Source organism: Leguminivora glycinivorella, chromosome 26 (assembly GCF_023078275.1).
Source record: "Leguminivora glycinivorella isolate SPB_JAAS2020 chromosome 26, LegGlyc_1.1, whole genome shotgun sequence".
NCBI classification, from domain to species: Eukaryota; Metazoa; Arthropoda; class Insecta; order Lepidoptera; family Tortricidae; genus Leguminivora; species Leguminivora glycinivorella.
This window is the reverse complement of record NC_062996.1, coordinates 5,235,279-5,260,167: the sequence shown is the minus strand read 5'-3', so window position 1 is coordinate 5,260,167 and position 24,889 is coordinate 5,235,279. Positions and strand designations below refer to the sequence as shown.

Here is a 24,889-nt window from a genome sequence, read left to right as displayed (position 1 = left end):
TTATTTTCTTTCATAAATCATGCATTTTTGTATGTAAATAAATCATGCATCACAGAGAAAAAGCATTTACGAAATGCTGAAAAACAAAACGCTATCAAGATAGCAAAAACCGTCCAATAAACGTCAAACTCAAACGGGTGATGAGCCCAGACCTGTCACTCGGAAAACATCGATAAATTCAAAGCAGAGGGCAGCACCGGATCAGTGCCTGCCCGCGCCCTGGGCAAAACGGACGTCAGCGGTCCCGTATCGATTATAGACATCCAGTAGAAACTCGCGGCCCGCGGCGCGCCCCTAAGCCCTAACCATGAATAAAAAACAAAAAAAAACATGCAAATGTAAATATAACGTGTAAATATACCGGACTAGGATCTGTGTGGAGTCCTTTGTAAAATATATTGTTTTGTTTAATGATTTTACTGGTGGATTTTGTGGTTTTGATGGAAATGTTTGTGATTACGAGATACGGATTTGATATTTGTAAGTAAATTTTGAGGTTACGATTTTTTTTTCTTTAAAAAAATTCGGTTTGATTCGGTTTGGATTTAATTCTGGGGACCGATTTTTGAATTTCGAACGCACGAATTCTCGTTCGAAAGTCCGTGAAAAACGACGATATGCTATTTTTGAAAAAGAAGGCTAGAGTATTTTAAACTCAAGTGGTAATGACCACTCGTTTTTGATTCTGTTAGATCGTTAGTGGAGATATTATTGAACGAAACTCACGAAACCGAATGGTTGAATTTCAAAAATCGGTTCCCTGTTTTTCTTTTATTTCATTTCGATTTGCAATGTAATATTGGCAATGCCTATTTCACTTATTTGCTTGCTTAAAATATTAAAAATATGTTAAAATTTTTTGTTGTGTATTTTTTAACGCCGAGTGTGGAATTGAAAATTTGTGTGAAATGTGATTCTATAGTTGAACCACGATGAAGCGTATGGTTCGAGCTTAATAGAATCCTGAAATGAAAACATGAGACACTTGTTACCGAATATTGCTACCCTTGTTTAATTAGTCTCAGGGAAATATTGCATTGAAAAACATTTTTTAATAAATTTAATCAGTAAAACGTGATATTCAATGGTTGAACAGTCACATCGATAGACGCATAATAAATTTATAAACATACAATAAAATATAATATGTGAACTATAGTAAACATAATATTTATATGTATTACTTGGAGAAAATATAAATCATTTTTGAGAGGAAAACCAATTTTTCATGCACTATCCTTCTTAACTCTATGTGCAGCCTTTTAGCCTACTATGATCTTAACCGGGATGCCTAGCCAACATGCTTATCGTGTGTTGTGTTATACATCACATCAAAACACGACGACGTTTCTGTCACGCTAATTTTAAAAGCTATGGAGAGAGATTGACAACGTTACGGAAAGAGTTTTGAATGATTCACGGTTATTTTCATTAGACTTATATTGACCGGGATATAGACCGTGATTACCTTTTTGATCATTGGATCGAGTTGCATAGTCCTAAGGTAATTTCGACGGAACGCCACTACATACCGAGATTGGTAAGAGAAGCCATTGAGATTCACAAATATAAAAATTTCAATCGTGAGGATGGCTTCAAACTATCTAATGTATGGAATCCAGTGATTTGTTTGTGTAAAAAACCGGTGAAGTCAGAATTGAACAAACGTAGTGACACTGTGAGTATAGTGTGTTTGGACAGACCATCGAGTGTGAACGCGACCAGTGGTAACGCTGAAAGTGAACGCAGCCGACGCGCGCGAAGGAGGGTAGATCGCGCGCTGTCTATACAACTTTAACATCCACCCGCCTTCGTCAGTTTTCCGTGATCATGATGCATGCAACTGCGTCGAAATATCGGGAGCTCGACAAAAATCAAAAAAGTAATCACGGTCTATATCCCGGTCAATATAAGTCTAACGTTACGGAATGTAAGCGATTGAATTAGAATAGAAAAAGTCTTCTTATTCTTCTTAAGCACACATACAGTTAACCAATTGGAACCCTAGGCCACTGTAGAACTATGTCATAGTGACGTTATAAATCAGATTGTAAGAAATCTCTTACTGCTTGTCATTTTGACATGGTTCTAGAGTGGCCTAGGGTTCCAATTGGTTGACTGTACATTGAACAATAATTAAGAATGACAAAGAAGAGTAAGTCCCATATTGCTGGCGACTTCCAGCGCTGGGGCCCATTTATCGAAGCTACAAGTTACAATTTACAAGCGGTAGTCAATGTCTAATATGACAAGTTGGAAAGAGACTTCCGCTTGTAACTTGTAACTTGCAGTTTTGAGAAATGTGCCCCAGCGCTGGAAGTCGCCAGCAATATGCTGAGGTGAGGCCATTTCGTGGCACATTATCCTTCTTTGGTCTTCCGATGAGACCACCCTTCCATTGGCATGTTGGCTAGGCAGCCTACCTTTTTAGCCACTCAGTTGCTTTTGGTAGCTCTAGTTACCAGCTGTCATCTTTATACTGCTTAATTTTTATAGTAATAGTAATAGTAATAGTGTTTATTTGCTTTAAATGTAGTACAATCATGGTGTTACGAAATAATGGTTAGTATGTGCGTACATTCAGACTTAAAAAAGTCATGCAAATTTTTCCTTAATAACTAAGTTGTATCTTGACACAATGTTATTATAATTAACTAGGTACTTACTAAGATAACATGCCAATAAACAAGATGACATGATGATGATGGCAAATTACATTACAAATGATATTATTAAAATAGAAAAATGAAATGTCAGAAATTTGTACTATTATTAAACAATATTAATTATGCGAAACAATTGATCAGTAATGGATTATTAATTCAAATATATTTACAATTTTATCCAATAAGGTATTGATTATATTTACTAATCCGCTGATACATTATTCAAATTGAGGTAGTCTTTTAAGCTATAGTAGTTCTGTTGGGCCAGGTAGGCGTGTAATTTCTTTTTGAATTGGTGAAGGGGTAATTCTTTTATGTCATCAGGCAGCTTATTAAATATTTTAATGCACATTGCATAACAGGAGCAACTTTTCATTTTGGTTTTAATTTTAGGCAAGACTAATCTATTTGGGTATCTGGTGTTGAAATGTGTTATTTCGCTTTTTTTTTTAAACAAGTCTGGATGCTGTTTTACAAAAACACATACTTCAAAAATATACAGTGAATGTACAGTTAACACTTTCAACTCAGCAAATAGATCTTTGCAAGATGATCGTCGCGAGGCGTTACACATTGCCCGGATAAAGCAATATTCCATATCTTAAATTGGGCTTCAAACCCGTGATATGCTTTGCGTACTAAATCTAATTTTGTTTTCCTATACAAACTTTTGGACCCACATTTTCCCCCCTTAGGAGGTGTACTTGTATCTTGAAAAATCCTTTCTTAGTGCTCCTCTACATCTTATAAGGAAGCAGCAGTTTCGGCTGTGCGTTGATATGTCAGTCAGTCAGTCAGTTTCTTCTTCTATATAAAGTATGTATTTAGATAATAGAGTCCATTAAAAATGTAGAGCAATTGAGCTTACGTTGACAATTTACGCTCTAAGTTACAAAAGCAACAAGTTTACTAACAAACTCTTCCTCTGTGACTCTACATTCTCTACAATTTGGCACCGGCGTGAATGCAGGCGTTAAATGGCGTTCACGAGATAAACAGTCCAGCGGGGCTCCGCTAATGTCCTTATGACGTAACTGGGGCCCCGAAGGCCTATAGCGATAGACGAAACCTTAAATGTCTGAAGAATACTAAACTACGTTCATTTCTATGGAAGGCCAATTTAATTCCGTGGGGCATTCTTTAGTAGTCAACACGAAGCGCTGGTAGCCTAGCGGTAAGTACGTGCGACTTTCGTTCCGGAGGTCGCGGGTTCGATTCGAACCCCGGCTCGCACCAATGAGTTTTTCGGATTTCGGAATTTATGTGCGAAATGTCATTTGATATTTGCCAGTCGCTTTTCGGTGAAGTTTCCTTTCATCGTGAGGAAACCGGACTAATTCCAATAAGGTCTGGTTTACCTACCCTTCGGATTGGAAGGTCAGATGGCAGTCGCTTTCGTAAAAACTAGTGCCTACGCCAAATCTTGGCACTCCATGAGTCGTGGCAAATGCCGGGATAACGCAAGGACGATGATGATTCTTTAGTAGTCAACCACTGGGGCAAACAGAAAGATTCTCATGTGGGGCGGTTCACGTTGGTATGGGAAAAAAACTAAAACTGCAATTTTTTGAAGAAGGTAGCCCACTGAATAATTAAAAAAATAGTACCTACATAACGATACGAGTGCGGAAAGGAGGAAGTTCGACGAAACGAGTGCCGAAAACAGGCCCGAAGGGAGTGTTTTTAATCGAAACAAGTTACGAATTTCCTCTTTGTACACACGTGTATCGTAGATACTACGTTAGAAGGGAAATTGTCGTTAACGCTTCATTTATCGACATTTTCAATCACTAGTCATATTTGACATTTCGTTTGTTTACATGATAAGACACGTAAATATATAAAATATTTTTGATAGGTATTAAAAAAAGAGCGATAGAAAAGGTGCGTGCGATCCTTAAAATTGTCTACAAAGAACGTAAAAAACAACCGAGTTCATTTCCTCTTCCTTGTTTTGAAGACCGTTAAAAATAATCTCCAGTGGCATTGATACGTTCTTAATTAAGGGGAAAATGTGTGGAAAAAAAACATAACAAAATTGGAAATGGTTTTTTTTAAGCGTCACTTATAAATGACATTGCCAACTACTGCTTAACATAAAGACGTCACTTTGGACGGACATTGCCAACTACACATGCACATTGCTAACATAGAAAAATAAAACGTAAACTTAATAAGTTACACTCAACATTGTCCGAAACTTCACGTGCTACCTCTTTATGTCCGGCGCAATATTTCTAACGTAATCTACGTGATGAAAAATGCTCAAAACTATGTTGACTGTCCGGATCTGCTGTCAAGCTTGAAGTTCCCAGTTGGTAGTCCCCTCACGCCTTGCGTCTCGCACTAAACGAATGTTTCATATCCTCGCCACTAATACTAACTTCAGAAAAAACTCCTTTGTTATAAGAGCCATTAAATATTTTAATCTAATTTGATTTGATCATGACCCCATCGATCTGATCTCTGACAGTTTTACATCAGTAAGCAAACTACTGACACCGCCGTTGATAATATAGGACGTCATTTAAAACGGACAAAAACACCGCCGTTGAAAATAATGCATTCTATTTTCAAATTATAATCTGCCGGTGCCGGGTGGTCTGCTCAAACACTGGCCGGTCGGAATATTTTCCACGCGGCGCCGGGTAATAAATATACAATTAAAAATTTAAAAAAATTTAAAAATGAAAGCTGGCCACACAAATTTGTCACGTAAAAAAATAGAAGGAAAAAAAAAAAAGAAGGGGTGAATTTGTGCGAAAGATTACTGTGAAGAGGTTCGCGGATATATTTTTGGAATTTGCCGCTTTTTTTCTAGTGCCGGAAACGGTTTGACAGAGTATAATAAAATTTGCGGCGCCTCGCCTTCTCGTATTTTTATGTCGCACTGAACCCTATGACCTGTCGTATTTACCCTGTCGATCGCTAGATTAGTGTCAAATTCTTGTTTTTTGTTGAAATTTTATTTAAATAATCTCAAAAATTCTTTAAAATTCAGTTTTATTTCAGATTGTCTTAGAGCAATGAATAATGTTACGATGTACGTTCGATTCCTAATTCGAATCAGTGTTGAAAATAATGCATTCATGATGCATTCTATTTTCAAACCACAGTCTGCCGGTGGTCTGGCCAACCGTCAGTCGCAGAACCGTTCTGTTGGATTCCCTATTCCATTTGGCTATTGATTTTGTGATCTGTTTTTAACTGACTTCAAAAACAGGAGGAGGTTCTCATTTGGCCGGGATCTTTTGAAATAGCTTTTGAAGAAATCAGGCCGTCAACCGGGCGGCAACAGACTGTCTTAAATTTCGTAATCTGAAAAAACCATAATAATCTTATAAAATAAGATCGTCTGCCTTGCCACACACATTCTTAAAATTCAGATTATTCGCAATCTGTCAGATCAATCTGAAAAAAATCATAATCTTAAAAAAAAAGACGTGTGTGGACAGTTGCGAAATTTTATGGAAATCCGTGCACTTGATCTAATTTCATAAGATCCTAACTTAAAGAAGGACAAAGTCGGGAAAACAAACCTAAATACGGGCCAGCTGAAGCAACGGAATATTTCCATTATTTAGTTATAAAAATACGTTATTTAAAGGCGACCATATTTATTATGATTGAGATGGTAAACGTTATTAAAGGCTCTGCCGGGACGTTGTGTAACTAGGAGTAAAGAAACGTGATAGAGTAACAGTCATACTGGCATTAATAAAGAAAACTGTGTTTATTTATTGCTTCATGCGTGTAACTAAACGCAAGTACCGACTCTGGTACAACACAAAGCATTTCAGTCAAGTACCATGTTGAGGCCACGAAGCTTCCTGAGTGGCCTAATAGTACGGTACGAGAGTGAAAAGTATAATTATATCACTATTGTATACAATACTTTTTCTATGAGTCATCATCTTCATCATCAGTGGATGAAAAATATCATCATTTAAGTTAGAATTAATGTTAATAGCGTCGTTTACCGTTGTATCAACATCGAATTACCTACCAACCAATTGTTTGTAATATCCGTCTCTGATTGGAAGATAACGCGATAGATAAAAAAAATGTGTTTCGGATGCAGAAAAATTTGCCAGGTATCGCGAGTTATATTAGTATAGAAGTTCTATTTTAGAATTTTTTTTCAGTTAACTAAAGTGAAATGAAATACATATTATAGTTGACTAAGTGTCAAAGACTATCCAACACTGAAAAGTCAGCACGCTAATTGACAGATTAAAGTCGACGAGTAGAAAATAATGTTTTCACAACACCAGATTCAGACATAACGTTCTTCATTGCGTTCGTTCCCATCAGTGGGCTGTTTCACCACAGTGACATTGACAGATTGACACTTGACACTGACAATTCTGACCCTATCTGGGTTAATAAGTAACACTGTTAATTTGTTACTCATCGTCAATATTTCCTTGTTGACAGTGCCGGTCGATCAGAGTAGAGCGAGTTTGAGTGTCGGCGCTCTAGGTAAAAGTTTTTTCGAATTTTTTCCTTAGGCAGTAATTTCGGTGTGTTGTCACTGTATCTATGCCCTTCGGTTTCCAAGTGCTTTGAACTTTTCTCATCGTCACGCTTACGCTCCTTTGACTCATACAAAATTGCGCCTCTCTTTACGAGTTTGGCGCCCCTTTACCATTTGGCGCCTAGAGCGGCCACTCCACTCGCTCTACCCTTAATCCGGCCCTGCTTGTTGAGCAGGCAATGAACGGCGAAGTGTGACTGTCGAGTCACAATAGGCTAGTTTCGTACTAGTCAAATCAGCTTCTTTTATGAACTGTCAAAACGATTTGTTAGTATGGAATTACTATGAAATACTGAGGAGTGACGTCACGGCCAATACATTTACTTTATATCTTTCTCTTTGACTTATTAAATAGAAATTGTGTTTAAAAATAGCTACTGTCCATATTTTTCTTCTAATTATGTGGTGCTTTATTTCGTGGACTGCATAAAATATTTTATTTTAAGTGTAGGAAACTAGCCTATTGGCACTATGTACTGTGAAATAAGCCACTGCTGTGGTCTGTGATGCAAATCAACATCTATAAGTAGGCATGAAGATGTTTCTCTGTTCGATTTCTTTACTCAAATGACGTTACGCTGAAACGGCGAAATGCCGGTTTCTGGAAAATTGTACTTTTCCTTTTTTTGAGATTATAAAAATTCTACTTTATTCGTCCTGGCAGAGCATTATTAACCGACTTCAATAAAAGGAGGAGGTTCTCAATTCGACTGAATGTTTTTTTTTATATTCTCATTTGTAAATGGAACACTACTGTTCGTACATATTTGAATAATTGCAGTATTTGACTACAGTGCGGAAGAATAAGGGCGCCACTTTCTACGTAACTGTCAGATTTTTGACGTAAGATTCTTAAAATATTGCAATTTTCTATGGATATTATCAAATATTATTTAGTTTCATTTTATTTAATATCTACCTAAGTACCTAATTATTTTGTTGCACTGTATAGCATTTTCATAACGTCATGCACGCATATTAAAGCAAAATTCATAAAAAAAATGTTACGACTTTAGTAGACATTGGTATTAGGGCGTTTTCACATTATCCGATCCGATATCGGATGTAGGAAGGATGTAGGCAAATGTCAAAGATGGCGCCTTTAATACCTATGTAGGATATCGGTCCTATATCCGACATCGGATCGGATAATGTAAAAACGCACTTAGAATTAGAAGAGAGAATGTTCTGTGCTTTATACATTAACTTGTAAAGGCTCTTTGTATTAGTGCGTTTTCACATTATCCGATCCGATATCGGATGTCGGAAGGATTTCAAAGGCAAAAATCAAAGATGGCGGCTTAAATGTATGGAATATCGGTCCTACATCCGATATCGGATCGGATTAAATGTGAAAACCCACTTAGACTTATTATGTATCTAAATGGGCCATTGTTTTCAAAGTTGTCCCCCCACTTTTTATTTGGAAATTTTTAATGTCGTTTCCACTCAGAATCGCGAGCTCTTTCAATCCTAATAATAGAAAAAAAGGTTATTTTTTTTCCCATTCCGTTACCATTTTTCAATACATTTTGATAAAGTTAAAACTGCAAGTGAGCTGAAATGATTGCAGAACCAGGACGGATTTCCCGCCAGGTAGATAAGTTACAAACGTTTTCATAATATTTTTCCCGGCTATTCGAACCAGTGAGCCGGGCAACGCAGAACGTGGCGCACATATTTTGATTGTAATAAATAAAACTAGGGTGCATTGGGGTAATTTCGAATGCCGTCTAATTTCGAAAGTCACATAAAAATCACCATTATTTCCATCATATCAAGATCCCCCTTTCGAAATTACCCGGGCATTTCTGTACTTCGAATTTATCCCAATGCACTCTACAAGAATGGCATTTCTACGACGCGAAGCGAAAACGAAACGCCGCGAAAGGGACTCACCTTTGGCTCCGTCGCGCATACGCAAGAGCGATAGAGATAGATATCTACGAGCGTTTCGTTTCGTGAGCGTTTGTGCATTCGGCAATGCACGTTAAGAGGATACGGTAGCGAAAATGCTAAAATGGAAAGGAGCCCCCCTTTCAACTTAGGAATTTAAGTTAAATATACAAGTGTTATTAACTAGATTTATCGAAAAAAAATTGTACATTGACAACTCAGTTAAAAGATATTTCAAAAAATCTTTAAAATCGAGGTTCCGCTCTCGACTCTTTCCTCCTTCAAAACTTAATATCTACGAGCGTTTCGTTTCGTGAGCGTTTGTGCATTCGGCAACGCACGTTAAGAGGATACGGTAGCGAAAATGCTAAAATGGAAAGGAGCCCCCCTTTCAACTTAGGAATTTAAGTTAAATATACAAGTGTTATTAACTAGATTTATCGAAAAAAAAATTGTACATTGACAACTCAGTTAAAAGATATTTCAAAAAATCTTTAAAATCGAGGTTCCGCTCTCGACTCTTTCCTCCTTCAAAACTTAATCAATCGGAACGAAATTTGAGAATCTGAATAACAATGAAATAATCTATGTCGGACCGTAGCTTTTTTGGTTAATTGTTAATTTGTTACCAATCTTGAGTATCACATCTTTTTTTGCGCCACAATGAAATAGGCCGTTTTTGGAAATTTTTGATTGGCTCTAGAGTCTTTAAAAAGCAGAATATCAAAAAAATCGAAACGGTCCGACACAGATAAAAATAATAACAATCTGTGTTGAAAAAATCATTGCTCTATCTTCAAAAACCAGGGAGGAAATAGTCGAGAGCGTTTGTATGGAGAATTGACCCCTCCCGTATCGTCTTAACCTATGTATAGCCCAATGATGGCCAAATTGGCCAATGCACAAACGCTCACGATAATACCGTTATCGTAGCTAGTCATTTCTCCAGCTCTTCCGTATTGGCGCGACTGAGTCAGACTGCGTTTCCATCGGCGTTTAGCGTCAACGATGGTCACTTTGGCTCGGCCTCCGGCTGGACGTTAAAAACACTTTTAAACCATAGAGGAATAAGGGAAGAGTTGTAACTAGATACAGTAAATGCAAGTTATTTGTAGTGACATCTAGCGTAACCCACGCGTCAATCGCGCGTCAACTAGCGTAAATTATCAGTACTGCTACTTGTCAATAGATGTCGCGACGAACAAAAAGTCTAATGCTCAACAATTGTTAGCTAATATTACAATAGTATTAGGTACAATACAATACAAGTATTCTTTGTTGCTCACCAATATAACAAGATGACATTTAAAAAAAATAATAAGCACATAACTTTAATTAACTATGATAGACAACAGGCGGCTTTAAAGGTTAGACAACAGGCGGCGCTAAAGAGCGATCTCTTCTAGACAACCTTTAGTATCATATCAATCAGTACTCTGTTTTCAATTACTTCTGCTTGTAATATAAGTTGTAAACTGTTTTAATATTACATTTTTAACCACAGAATGCGCAACACTGTTGGCACCTAGTGTCGAGTAAAAGTGGTAATGATAATTTATGCTATTTGGCGCGTGATTGTCGATAGATGTCACTACAAATAACTTGCATTTACTGGAGTTACAACTCTTCCCTTACTTATTCCTCTATGACTTAAACAGAGTTAGAATTTGATTAAATCCTGTTTAAAACAAACAGAATTTGCAAGCATTTTATTTTCATGTAAAAGTACCTACACACCCATAGCCACAGGTTGCAGGTGTGAATCGCGTTATAAGTTGCACCAATTCGCGGGATTTGGGCTAAGTCCGGCATTTTCTAGAGCTTTGGGCCGGCGATTTGTGAGGGCAAATATTTGTAGCAAACGAAATAAATCGGTCTGTACGTGGAGCTAGGGTTAACAACAACTATAATACATGATAACTTCTAAATATAGTCTGCCAATCCACTTTCAATAATGGCAGATAAAAAAAAGTAGGCGCGAATTTTTAGATCCTCATAGAAAACTTGAATTTCACTGATTTTTCTTGTGATAAACTTTTTTAACATGCTACTTAAAAACAGGGGAAAATCAAATTTAAAAGTTCCTTACAGTGTGACATAAAATTGTAAATATTAAATAAAATTAAGGTCATTTCTCAAAATTTTGCCACCCCCACCTGTCAGTACGTTTATGTTAGAACTTTTTTTTTAGTATACAGTATCTTCATAAATAAATTATCAAAACATATTAAAAGACAGTTTTTACATAGAGGCCTGATGCTTTGAAATCGATTTATTTTATATTAATGAAATAAATAATAATTGTAACTAAGTTTTGTCGTTCACCTTCCGTGTCCCAACGCGGAGTACTCATGTTTCGAGTTGTTAAAAGTACACAAATTATTAACTTTATTTACCTTTATTGCTGTATTTTATTTGCATATATCCTTAACTTTTAAAACTAGAGTATCTGATAGTAATATTACACTTATGTTCCAAGTTATTTGGCTTTAAAGTTTGTCCACGGCCGTTTTTGTCGTTGACCTGTCGAGACAAACTCGCAAGCACTGTGCGATCCCTACTGCACCTCTGCCGCCCCACCCCACATGAATCGAAGCCGCCAGTATCGGCCATCACCTGTAAGCAACGGCACGTGCTCACTACGCCTTGATTAGAAAATAAAAAATTTTAATTACCTCGAACGGGAGTTTGTAACGGGTAAGTAGTCGTTATTCTGTCAATCATAAACTGGTTATTGTTTGAGATAATGCATTAACTGTAACATATGTTTCGTATTTTGTTGCTTATTTTTAGGCGCCTAAATATTTAGTTCGTTTGGCAAATACTTTTTGAGTTTTGGCGAAATAACTGGCATTTTGTCGGTCACCTGTGCATCGTTCACCTGGCTAAAATAGGCAAGTGAACGACATTTTGGGACAGGGTGATGACAATAATGATAAATTTACCAATCGTAATAATACTTTTTTACACCTTCAATATTTGTTTTGTGCGTTAAATGAGAAAAGTATTACTGTTATATCGGTTTAGGCTGCATTTCTCAAAGGATTGTTGCTTTTTTGTGGTGTGTGTCCTTCACCTGTGCGATAAAGCCAGGTGAACGACTCAGTGACAGGAAACCGACACGTCGATCACTTGTCATAAGCCAGATGAACCATTACGAGGGGCGATCAATCGGATCAATAAGTAATGATAATGAGTATTAAAACATAATCTAGAATATGAGTATTATGATAATAATAATAATGAGTATCCTAGACTTGGCTCACGAGATAACCGCCATGTGGGATGTTGATTCAACGATCATTGTTCCGATAGTCGTTTCAGCGAACGGTCTCATAGCGAAGAGTCTCGACCAACATCTTAAGAGACTCTCGCTAGGTGGCTAGATCAAGGGCCAGATGCAGAAGGCGGTGATCTTGGACACGGCGCGGATAGTCCGACGGTTCCTCTCTCTGCAGCCCTAACCACCGGCAGCTTGGGCCCTGCCCCGCTGCTGGCGGCACCCTAGGTTAGGTTTTTTATAATGTGTTTATATGTTTTTTTATATTGTTTTGTATGTGTTTTTGTATTTTACTTTTATATCCATATTATAAACAGCCTAGCCTAAGAAAGAAAATAAATACTGAGAATAATGAGTATCCTTATATTTTTATAATTAAAAGTAACTCTTCTGTGATTTATTTACATATTTTAATTTTTTCATTTGTTTTTTGCCCCCTTTAAAAAATGAAATATTAATTATAGTCGAAATACCGTGTAAGTAAGCAAGTGATTGCTTGAAGTGAAGTCACTTCATTATACTTCAGAGTAGCTATTATATTATAATTTTATTTAAAGGTCGGGTATAAAATATTAATGACCCCCTTCCTTGAGATTTGGGCGGCGGTTAAAAACTATTATAATGCTGATGGGCAGGTGAATGACGTCCATATCAGGTGAATGACCACCAAACTACAGGTGATCGACTACGGACGCAGGTTAGCGACGCTTGTCGTTAACTTGTCAAATGTGTCATACAAATTTGTATTAATTTGTCGTTAACCTGCTGCTGTTGTCGATAACCTGTGTATATTTATCCTTCGCCTGATCATGATGTCGTTCACCTGAATTTTAATCGATTATAACTTCTAAAATAATTAATTGATATCGGTGCCTTTGACATTTTTGAAATGTTTGAGACGCATTCAAACGATCCCTACAATTTTTTTTTTAAAAATGCGACATTTAAAAAAAAAGCAAATCTTTCACCTGTCGGTGCCAAAATTTTGAGAAATGGCCTTAAATAATGAAGACGCACAATGACGTTTTATCCCGCCAGGCGGCGCCTCGCCTGTGCAAGTGCCTAGGCAAAGAGAGAAAAAAAAATCATCTCGTTCTCACGTCTGATATTCTTTAAGTCATAAGTTATTTATAGGTACAATAACGAGATCAAATTATTTATCACATTACAATTAAATATGTATTATAGACTATTGATGCATAGGTATGTCATCAAAAAAAATCCTGCAGTCTTTATCTGTGCAATGAAGTAAGGTGGCGCCATCTGTCATAACCTCATTTTAAAAAGTGCGACACGTTTTTAGACTGGCAACCCTACGTAACCCGAACGGGCCGTCACGTACAGCCGTGATACAATAAACCTGAACGCTACCAATTTGTTTGCATTCACGTCTAATTTATTTATTTTTCACCAAACCAGTGGCCCGTTTCTCGAAAGGTTCAAAATTTTTTTTTTAATCGAACGGGTATAACCCCGAGATGGTCCCATTGGCACCAAGTTGGAGTCTGATGATGGGACCTTGGAGAAATCGAGGGAACTCTTCAAATGTTATAGGCATATGTAATGTGTTTAGTGTATTTTTCGAAGGTACACCCGTATTTACGCCTGATGGTAATAATTTTATGTGGCTGAGCTGATGATGGAAGGTCAACTCCTCAATGGTTAGGAGTTTAAGGATAATTCTTTCACTACTGTACGCATATTCGGACTGATACTTATAATATCAATAGGAACCACTAAAAATCAATAAATAAATAAACTTAAAAAAAAAACCGCCTTCAAAAATAAGCGCATCACAAAACACGGAGAAACTAAAAAGCAATAAATAATAAACCTTTGAATTCAGATTTCTTATCGGATTGCAATAATTGCCTTGTATTACAAGTGTGTTTCCATGACAACCCATACGATTTGACAGTTCGCGCACTTGTAATACAAGGCTTGTACCTTTCGAGAAACGGGCCCCAGATCAATTCCCTTTAAGTTTGTACATTTGGATCACGTCTCCGATTTTGATAAAAATTGGTAGGCTGATAGAGTCCATGACGCTGAGCAAGATCCACTAGGTTTTTTAATTTTTTTTTTAAATTTGTGTTTCACTCAGTGGCAAAGTTTGTTTAACCTTCGTGCCTTGAAACCCTTGCAACGCTCAAGATTCCACTTTATGAACTACTCGCCACTCTCGCGGTTCAATATTGGAATCTTTCGCTTGCTCATTGTCGACATTCATGTACCGGATCCATATCGTATACAGAGCTAATATCTTATAGTTCTAATCGAGCCGAATGTCTTTCTCTCTGTGGCATTGTAAAGTAAAGTAAAGTAAAATTTATTCATTGTTAACTGTGTACATAAGATGGTATGATATACAGGAAATTCGGTATCAACAGTTGCCCATTTCGAGCGTACAATATTCTTAAAAAACTACTGACTATATTAGCTTACTGGCTAACTTATAATTATTACCCGGGATATTTCAGAAAAAACTCATTTAGGTCGTAGAAAACATTTTCTATCAACAAATTTTTTAACTTAAGCTTATATCTATTACCCTCCAACATCGATACTCAACTGGTAAGGCATTATAACACTTTAAGTTCTCGCGCTTTGTACACATATTTAAAGTCACACACAGGTCGAACGCGATTATCGCCAACATGGGGACCAGTGATTCAAATGTTCAAACCAAAAGATCTATCTTCGGACCAGTGCGCGGATGTTGTGAGTGCTGTGTGTCGTGCGGTGGGAAATAAACAATAACTAAAAGCGGGTAGATTATATTTATTTGTCTACCCCGAACATTTATATAAATTAATATCGGGTAGTTTTGTGTTGTTTACATCTCCGGTGACACTTTGCTGGGACGTCAGTCTTCCGCGACCACGGCCAGTGCAACCTGGCCGAAACGTTGGGGAAAAAGGTAAAAATAATGTTAATTAATCGCGTTCGACCTGTGTGTGACTTTAAATATGTGGTAAGGTATTAAAAACACGTATTGCAGTATTGTATGCAGCGATGTATGTAGCGTTTTTAGTGGATGGACTGATTTTAATCATCATCATCTGCCTCTCTTCTAGTACGCATGCGGTTTCTTTTATTTAAAATCGAGTTTTAAAAGGGAGTACCTATCAGATCTTAAGAAAAGGTTGAAGCAAATAATTTTTGGCATAAATAGCGTGTTTTTGGATATAAAGATAGACAGGTAGACTAGACCTTAGTCGGAAACATACATATAATCTTGTTTTACCTCTTAAGTTGTTGTTTATACTTGCTATGTTGTTTCGTGTATTGAGGTGTGCAATAAAGAGTATTTGTATTGTATTGTATATAATATATAGGTAATTTATTACTATTTCATGTAAGAGGCAATTACATTTTTATTCGACTGTTAGTCGTCCATAGGTCCATAGGTCACCGTACGACCGCTTTTCATCAGGCGGACCGTATACCTGTTTGCCACCGATTCTCTTTTCTGACCCATTAGCACATTACTGTAAAAGTTACACAATATTCAAACAGAGTAAAGGGCCCTCGAACCAATTTGACGTTTATTGGCAATCCAATCGGGCCGCGAATCGCGAATCTGCCGGCAATTAATGTATGCGCGGGGCACAGACCATTCGTCGTAGATTGCGCATACCCCAGGGTTCGTAGCCAACATGTCAAGGAAAAGTCTCAACGCCTGGTGGCGGCATAATGGCCAGCGATGAGCGAATAAGTTTGGCCATTCAAAAAGCCTACTAGGCACATACTATTCAATAAATCAAATCCGATAAATAAAATAAATAAATATTGGGGACACCTTACACAGATCAACTTAGCCCCAAACTAAGCATATCTTGTACTATGAGCGCCAAGCGACGATATACATACTTAAATAGATAAATACATACTTATATACATAGAAAACATCCATGACTCAGGAACAAATATCTGTGCTCATCACACAAATAAATGCCCTTACCGGGATTCGAACCTAGGACCGCGGCTCAGCGATACGATGATGATACGGGGAGCATTTTTTATTTGTAAATATACTCCTATATGCCTGAAGAAGGGCCTCCGAATTGGCCCGAAACATGTCGCAGCAATAGCGATATAATAACGTGAGTACAACCGTAGATTCATTAATTATTTGAATATTGTAACAGAACAAGCGTCTATGACGAGGAAATTGACTCGTTATTACATATAAAACTTACGGCAAATCAACTTTTCCTTGACCAACTATTTGGTGCATATTTTCTTTGGGATTTCATTGGATATTTTAACAAATAATATCTGTGATGTTTAATCACATGTATAGTCACGTCTTCACTCATAAAATTCACTATTATTTGATGCAAAACAGGTTGGAAAAACGTATTTATCAACAAACTACGTTCACATGGACGGAATACTGACACTGACAGTTGTCAGCTGCGTAACGTTCCGATATTATGTCTTGATTTCAATCACAGGTCATAAAAGTTCATAATGATTAGTAGTATACTTTCTGGATGTGTTTAATGTAGCATTTAGAAACAAAAATGATATTTTACTGCGTATTTGATCTACAAATCTAATTAAAACCCTTTAACAAAAAAAATATCTGCATACCTATACTAACCGCAATACATAACTCTTCGTCGCTTAACTAGGTATCAATAAAATTATTCCTATATCACTTTGGAACACGTGCAGTCATGCAGATGTTACTATTGAGAAGCAAAAACGTACGTGCTGAGATGTCTTGGACATTAATGCCTAAGGCGTACGACTTAGTAAACAAAACAGTTACGACCTTTTTCTTATAAGTGTAATTTAGCGGCTATCCATTGTTATTTGTCGCCAGTAGCTCTTTTGTAGCCTTTTGTCGCTCTTTTGTCGCTCTTTTGTAGCCCTTTTGTAGCCCTTTTGTCGCTCTTTTGTCGCTCTTTTGTAGCCCTTTTGTAGCCCTTTTGTCGCTCTTTTGTAGCTCTTTTGTCGCTCTTTTGTAGCCAGTCGCTCTTTTGTAGCCTTTTTGTCGCTCTTTTGTAGCCCTTTTGTCGCTCTTTTGTAGCTCTTTTGTCGCTCATTTTTATCTATAAAAGGGTCGGAGGAGCCGACGCGCGTCATTCTTAAAATATCTACAAGACTAACAGTGTCTCTGGCTTTCGTGTGTTATACTGGTGAGTGAAGTTGTTCTGCTATTATTTCTCTGTTTGTTTTTACTTGGAAATTATTCTAAGTGATTGTAAACTTTGAAATTGTGTCTTTGTTTGATTGTGCGGGGACAATATCGTCGTACAGTTGAACTTAGACCTGTAGTGGAATTGCTTTACTGTCAGTTGTGGGGTTATTTTAGTGTTCTATTTGTAGTGTAGTGTTACATTTAAATTGATGTGTATAGTGAAGTTTTCTGTGCTTTGTTTCATGAGTGCCGTCAAGCAATACAAAGACTGGGTCGATGTATGGCTGGTGCTTGGAGATAAGTCTGTGTTTGGTTTTGTAGGGAGTAATTCTTGCAAAACTAAGCTTAGATTATAGCACGTAAAGGAAACTTCACTCGTTTGTTTAGTCGGTCAGTAAAATTGAATTTAGTAATTTTCTATGGGGTTATTTTGTGAAAGTTATAAGCCAGATCATTGTTTGTGACAGACTGTTGTCCGGCTAGGCGCTTCTTCCCTTACGGTGTCAAATAAGAGGCGTTTAGGGGTCTTTTTGTTCCAAGTGGAGGGCTTGGACGCTTTTCTATACTTACAAAAGCGTATTTTCTCACCGGTCTCAAAGAGTCCAACTGTTAGATGGAAGTGAGGACTTTCACGATTGACGAAAGGCATTAGGAGTAATCCTTGCTCACTGAAGTCGGCAGTATTTGAGGCTGGGGTCCTATATATATTTATATTTATTTACTCGGTGCTCTGGTCCATGCTGGTGTTGGTAGCTGGGGATTTCGGTTGTGATCGATCCACATCTAAGTAAAGTTGATCGCAGCTGGGTCTCTCATGTGGCTGGTACTGGTATGTCCTAGAATACTGGATATATACACGGATAGGGCGATCTACTCTCTGCTACCCTAGCCCGCGGGCAAGAGCAGAGGGGGGGATCAGAACTCAAGCCTATAGGTTGCCTATCTCAGCTTCGCTGGCTGAACTGTACAGCTTATGGTAGGGATACACTTGTGCATATTCTGAACATTAGATCTATGGTAAGTGATGGTCTGTGTTTCAGATATGCTAGAATAGGGAAAACGATAGGAATAGGGTAGAGTCACACACTATTTCTATAAAAGTAGAGTTCTTTTATGATTGGTCTTGGAATATAATTGGTCAACGTGTATTGTGGAGAGATAATTTAACTACTACTATTTATATGGGTTAAATGGACTTTAAATGTGGTGTTTACTATCTTAAAATATGTGGTAAAACTGGTAATTTATAAAATCTCTTATTACTTAATTTATTTGAGTGAAATTAATAATTGTGGTAGCAATTTCTGATCTTTCGGTGTGGCTGCGGGACACTTAGTGTTGCTAACTAGTTTTTCAAGGTAAATTCTATCAAATTGGCTAGGGAAACAAACTGTCTTTGGAATAAAAGGATTTGTTTGTTATAGGGCCCAGTGGCATGCGAGCGCCGTCCACTGATGGAAAGTCTAAAGCTTAGAAAAGTTTGACTTACTTATTTCTTATAAAAGTTAGCAACTGCTCGGTGTTTCGATAAAACATTAGAAAGATCGAGAAGTTATGGTCTATTAGCAGTATTGGGGAACGGGGGGTTTAGCTAGGGACAAGAAACAAAACAAAAAGGGGGTTAGTTTGTAGATAGATAGCCCTTCAGGCTTACTTGCTTAGGATCCTGATAATGTGGTTTGATCAGGTCAGGGGTCCCATACCGAATCGCAAGCCCTTGCCCAAACCGGGACCACTAATAAGGCGTAGCGGATGATTACCAAAATATTTTTTAATATTTATTTCATGTATGTTTCACTCACTAACTTTTATACTAAAAATTTCTTCATCACGTCATTAATTTTCTCACATATAACTTTCTAGGTCTAAATCTGATAAAATACTCTTCTATAACACTATATTATTATGCTACAATAACCTTTATTCTTCTTTAAAATATAAATAAATGAAATTTTAAAAATTAGTCAAAAATACAGCTGATACTCATTAAAGGATCTAGGTTATCGCGGTTCACGTCGAAGGGTTCTACTTATTCACGCTAGACGATCACAAGGCCAAGTTTACGGGGTGTATTTAAAGGGGGGTTAGCTATACTGATGATTAGTCGAGTAAGTAAGTAAATAAGTAAGGTGAGCGGAGGTTTAGTTACATTTGGTTCCGTGCCCAAGGGATCTAAGATGTGCTCTGTAGAACACATCTTGGATACCAAGGTTTACAAATAAATAATAGGAAGTAGCCGTTGCAAGGTTACTTTTGGTGCCAAGTAACCAGAATTTTAAGAACCTTATTTTATTAGCCTTACCAGGCTACATTTGTTGTTGTGAAGACGAGTGGGTGTGCTGTATTTCTTGACTTATTTCATCTCTAAATAAAACTCATATACCTAATATTTTTATTCAATCGCTATTTCATAAAAACAAAAATAACTTTATTGTTAATAAACAAGTCTGTAGTATTTTCTTCCATTGTTAATTCTTGCCGCGTTCCGAGCGAAGTTATGCATCAGTACAGAATCAATTATATTTTCGTCTTCCTCTGGTATCTGTAAAAATAAAATAATAAAATTAAAGTAGCGTAGTAAACTTAGACAAAATCTATTTCTAGGAAATTAGCTCATAATCGCAGTGGTTGAACTAAATATTGTCCCGATTAGGCAATTTTAGCACCATTCGGGTTGCATTGCTACGTAGTAATTGTTGGCATTGGCACATCTTGACGTTCCCTTGCGCCTGTGCGCAGTACTATTATTTATTCTGTGCCTTAATGTATGTTTTTCTAGCTGTGGGATAGGCGGGGCTAGTACGTAAAATACTAGGTACTTATAGAAAAAATATTCATGTACCTAAAATAAAAGAAGGCGCGGAGCTGTAGTAGTTTAGAAGAGTTTCCCACCTAGTAATCGGAATTGGAAACATAAGTGTGTACACAATGTACAATAGTAATAGAATTTCATGTTAAAACAAATAGTTCTCTATATGCCCAGTATATTTTCTTAACAGGCTCTGCCATCTTCAGGGCTATTTTGAAAGCTTTACATCACATTTGCGCTTCACATCGCAGCGTCTGGCAGCTTCGATACTGTCTTATATAGTCCATGAACACTCTCTGATGTTATGTATGTTCCTGGAAGGCGTCTGTTATACAGAATTTCATTTATAGGCAGGATAACTACTAGTTAGGACAGTAAGTAGGTCGTTATCATAATCTAGGTGTAAGACTATATTATCTCAGATAACCTAGGATACCTAAGCCCTAGATTTAAGACCTAGTAATACAAGAAGATAGGCTTTAGTCTAATGGTTATGGGGGCGCGATTATTCATTGTCGCGCTGAAATACAATATTATATGGGGCGTCCCGCCATTTTTCTATGAATGCTGAATAGCTACACGCATGTGGTATTATGACAAGTACATCCTTCGATGGATAGTTTGGTTGCATTTCAGTTGTAACTCTATAATCTAAAATTTGGCTCACAGGATTTCATACATCATACAATAATTTGGCATATTGTTTGTACGGTTTGTACCAAATATTGTCACTGTAGTGCAGCCATGAGAAGAACAGGTTTCTGTCTGTTAAGATATAGGTATTAATAATATTAGGACTAATTTAAGTTCATTAGCTTATAAGTTGTCATACATTTTCATACTACATCATTGGTAAACAGGCATACGTCCCTCTTGATGGTGAGAGGTCACCGTAGCCTATATCTGCCAATTATTTCAATAAATTAAATCCACTGTACGAATTTCAACTTTCTATACGTATATATTTTTACTGTAGTAATACAAATAAGTATGTATGTATAAACAAGATTTTCAATAGCTTCATATGACATGAGTTCGTTATCTCACATGATAAGCTGTAGGCTAGTCTAAAATAGTAAGTGTAAAACCATACAATCATTATGTTCGGTAGATTGTGTACACAGCTTTTATACAATATTACACAAGTCAGGAGTATGCCAACATACTGTACTTCATTACAACCATGTCAAACATATCCTACGAAATATTAGCATTACCAGCATCTGGGAGGTCGTACCTCGCCATACCCTAACTCCACCACTGCTTGATCATTGTCACAATTGCTTAATGAATTTCATGAAAATTGATTGAAATTTGTAATATTCCTGTTAAGTAGGCATACTCGTAGATAATAAGCACCATTACTACTATAAAACCATATTTTACTGAGGTTCAGAAATCGTATGTAGTATGTGGTACGCAGTAGGAATGTAAACTTACCTAACATGACCGGGTCCAGTCTGATTGTCGGATTACTTTGTTGTTCAGTAACGTTGAGCATGAGCTGGTAGTGTAGATCAGTGAGCCTTTAGTACACTGAAAGGAAACGTCAGAGATTAGAAATGTTCATGTAGATAGCGTAAGAAAAGGGGTATTGTTTAGAGTGGGGTTCTGCCAAATTGGGTTCAATATTATTTCATTTATCTATTCACGGGGGCGCGTCGCTTAATTTTGGAACTAAGACACGCCCGTGAGAAATATTGTGTCAGAAAAAACAATGCATACAGCAAAATTTACAAAAAGGAAATTAAAAATAAAAAAAAGTTTGAGAACCCCTGCCTTGCAGTGCATATCTACACGAGTTAGGACATAAATGAGTTAGTAATAAGTTTGCTTAGCCAATAAAATGATGATGAGTCAGTTAAGTTTGATTTTTATCCGGTCGCTCATGCCTCGCCGTTTTGCTTTACGCTTCACTTCAATTTTCTAGATAATGATGCCATGAGCTGTTCACTTTTAAATTTAATAATTAGAACGTGTTATTATAATAAAACATAAGTACCTTTCATTTATATGAAGTCAGTAGATATATGGAAGACGGTCCAACCTGAAGCATGGCCTCTCGGGTAAAACCTGAAATTGTACATATTGAAAGATTAGTTAAAAAAAGGGTGTATGTATGTTTAAGGAATCTTATTTATAAATACGTATCATTAAGATTGTTTATATTTATCTAGGCCATTCATGGTTAAGAAAAAAAAAGAAGAAGAACAACCATATCCATGTTTCTATGTAAAATTTCCTGCCGAGTCGTTTTACTCACTAAGTAGAGTTAATTAAGTTAAAAAGTAGCTGTTTAGTGGCAATGATTTTTTGTACTTACTTGAGGATAGTGCTAGAACGGAGTACAGTCCATAAAGGATACACTGGAAAATTCCTCAGTCCACCTGCACATTGCCGACAGCTGGTTGATATTCTTCGAGGATGGTTACCCATTTCATATACTGAAAATTAATACATAAACTATTTAAACTCATTGTAACACAAACAAAATTTATGCTAAGTCTGGATTTTTAGTCTACATAATTTTATTTAAGTATCAGACGTCAAGTTTTATCTTTGAAAAATACAAAATTAAAGTTTGGACAAGATTCAATGCCTATTTTTAAATGCCATGACATTCATTTGAGGTCCTACAAATATTATTTTCCATAGCCCATAAGCCAGCGCTTCAGAAAAATAATTGAGAAGTTTATATGTTGGTACGGAAACAACGTTACAATTTCCAAGAACAGTTAGGAGACCTAGGTCAAATAAATTAGTCGAACATATTTTTAATGCTTACCGTTTAACCAAGGTATGTTCAGTTTCTATAAATATTGTTTTCCATAAAATTTGTGGCAGATGTGTAGAAATATCGGGCATTGTAAATTCCAATTAGATGTTGACTGAAAAATCAAACAACCATATAAACCTCTTTGAAAGTAGCAAATATATTTTGACAGTTAGGACTATTTCACGTACATTTAGAATATTTAAGATCCTCTTAGGCAATGTGAAAGTCAGAAAGTACGAGTAACGTGGGGAAATTTATTATCATTAACTTATCTGACGACAGAACAGTGAAATAAGCAACATTTCACCAATATATTCGGTCTAGTCGTTGTAGTTCGCAAGTATGTTCTGCTGGGTTTCGAAAACGACGACTAGTTTGAAAACACATCAAATAATAAAACAAAAGCTTACCTTTCATGCAAAACTGCTTTTGAAGTAGGCAATTAGTTCACTTTATCAATTGAGGCATAGCCCGATAAGACATCCTTTGCATGGGCTGTTTGCTCATTAGATCATGAGTATGAGCACTAAATTCTTCTATTATCTTGATGAGAAACACAACAAAACACATGTCCATTGCATTCACGTTTTTTTTTTCCAACAATAATGTCATGTCAATTTCGTAACCTCACTTTCGCTAACGGAAAATTACATTGTAATTGCAGTTCAGAGTTCAATTTGATAAAACAGGCTCACTTTGTCGACAAAATTATTTAGAAGTAACGCGTGTTTAGGGCAAATAATGTTTTGTTTGCATTTTCTTAGTTTGCTAAATGACAAAATGGCGAATATGGACGGTTCATGACCGGCGTCGGCGCAGAATTGCCTGTCGTATTGTTTAAGCAGATTAAAATAAAGCGAATATTTAAATAATTCTAGTTGTAGATCACGTAATTAATAATGAGCTAAAGAAAACAAAAACGGATCTGCCATTTTTTCGCGAACAGAGCGGATTAGCGGTAAGCATGACATAGATTAGAGAAAATAATTTAACCACAGATAACATATATCTTCGCCAAAAGGTGTTCTATCGGTGACATTACACAAACTATCATTGTTTTTAAGTTGGTACGCTTGATCGGTCATACAATTTTCGACAAAAGATATTCAGTAATTCAGTAATTTATTGTCCGGTGTTGTCATTTACAAAACTTTACTTCATTTTTCTCTACTTCATTATAGTAAAATTAATACAATAGATGTATTTAAATACAAAAGATTTTGTTAATTTAATTTTCTATTGCTTAAATCACATCAAACTATTCAAGTTGTGTAGATTTTGAACGGTATTTTGTAAATAGGGCCTAACACATGTCCCCTTACAAGTGCGGTCCGACCGTCTGTTAGATCCTTAAAGAATCTCACAATATATTTTTAATGTGGTCACACTTTTGTAAACCGATGCGCACACGCGATTTCCTACGCATTGACAAATTTACACGATAGTTTTCGTTCGATTTCATTAAATTATGAAAAAAAAAAAATCAATTATATATTTCTAATAACTAGTCAAATATTTGAACATTATGATAGGCTAAATTTATGATATCAAATAATTGTTTTGTTGATTTAATGTTTGTGACTACTAAAAACACATTAGTGTGTTTACAATGAAAATACGCCCATGAGGACAATTGTAAAAAAAAAAAAAAACTGTTGAGGATGACAGTTCTTTACGAAACTCGAAGCGCGAGATTATTAAAAATTTTTAGAAAACCGATTTCACTGAAATTATAGTGTTATGTAGCTTCAAATAATTAGTGTAATTGATAGT

General features: G+C 36.5%; 1 protein-coding gene and 1 long non-coding RNA gene across 2 annotated transcripts in view; one reads left to right on the top strand and one right to left on the bottom strand.

The window, feature by feature from the left end:
• The first annotated feature begins 69 nt into the window (after window positions 1–69).
• The window catches only part of LOC125240151 (Kv channel-interacting protein 1), a 101,082-nt gene continuing 76,262 nt past the window's right edge, over window positions 70–24,889 (top strand). Inside the window, exon 1 of the mRNA XM_048147998.1 lies at window positions 70–480. The gene's annotated coding sequence lies outside the window, so the exon portion shown is untranslated. The remainder of the gene's footprint in view (window positions 481–24,889) is intronic.
• LOC125240152 lies at window positions 19,966–23,588 on the bottom strand. Its single transcript, XR_007178585.1, has 6 exons — window positions 23,527–23,588; window positions 23,126–23,228; window positions 22,664–22,784; window positions 22,343–22,413; window positions 21,781–21,876; window positions 19,966–20,073 (listed from the first exon to the last, which is right to left on the bottom strand). It is a non-coding gene; the product is annotated as an uncharacterized LOC125240152 (long non-coding RNA).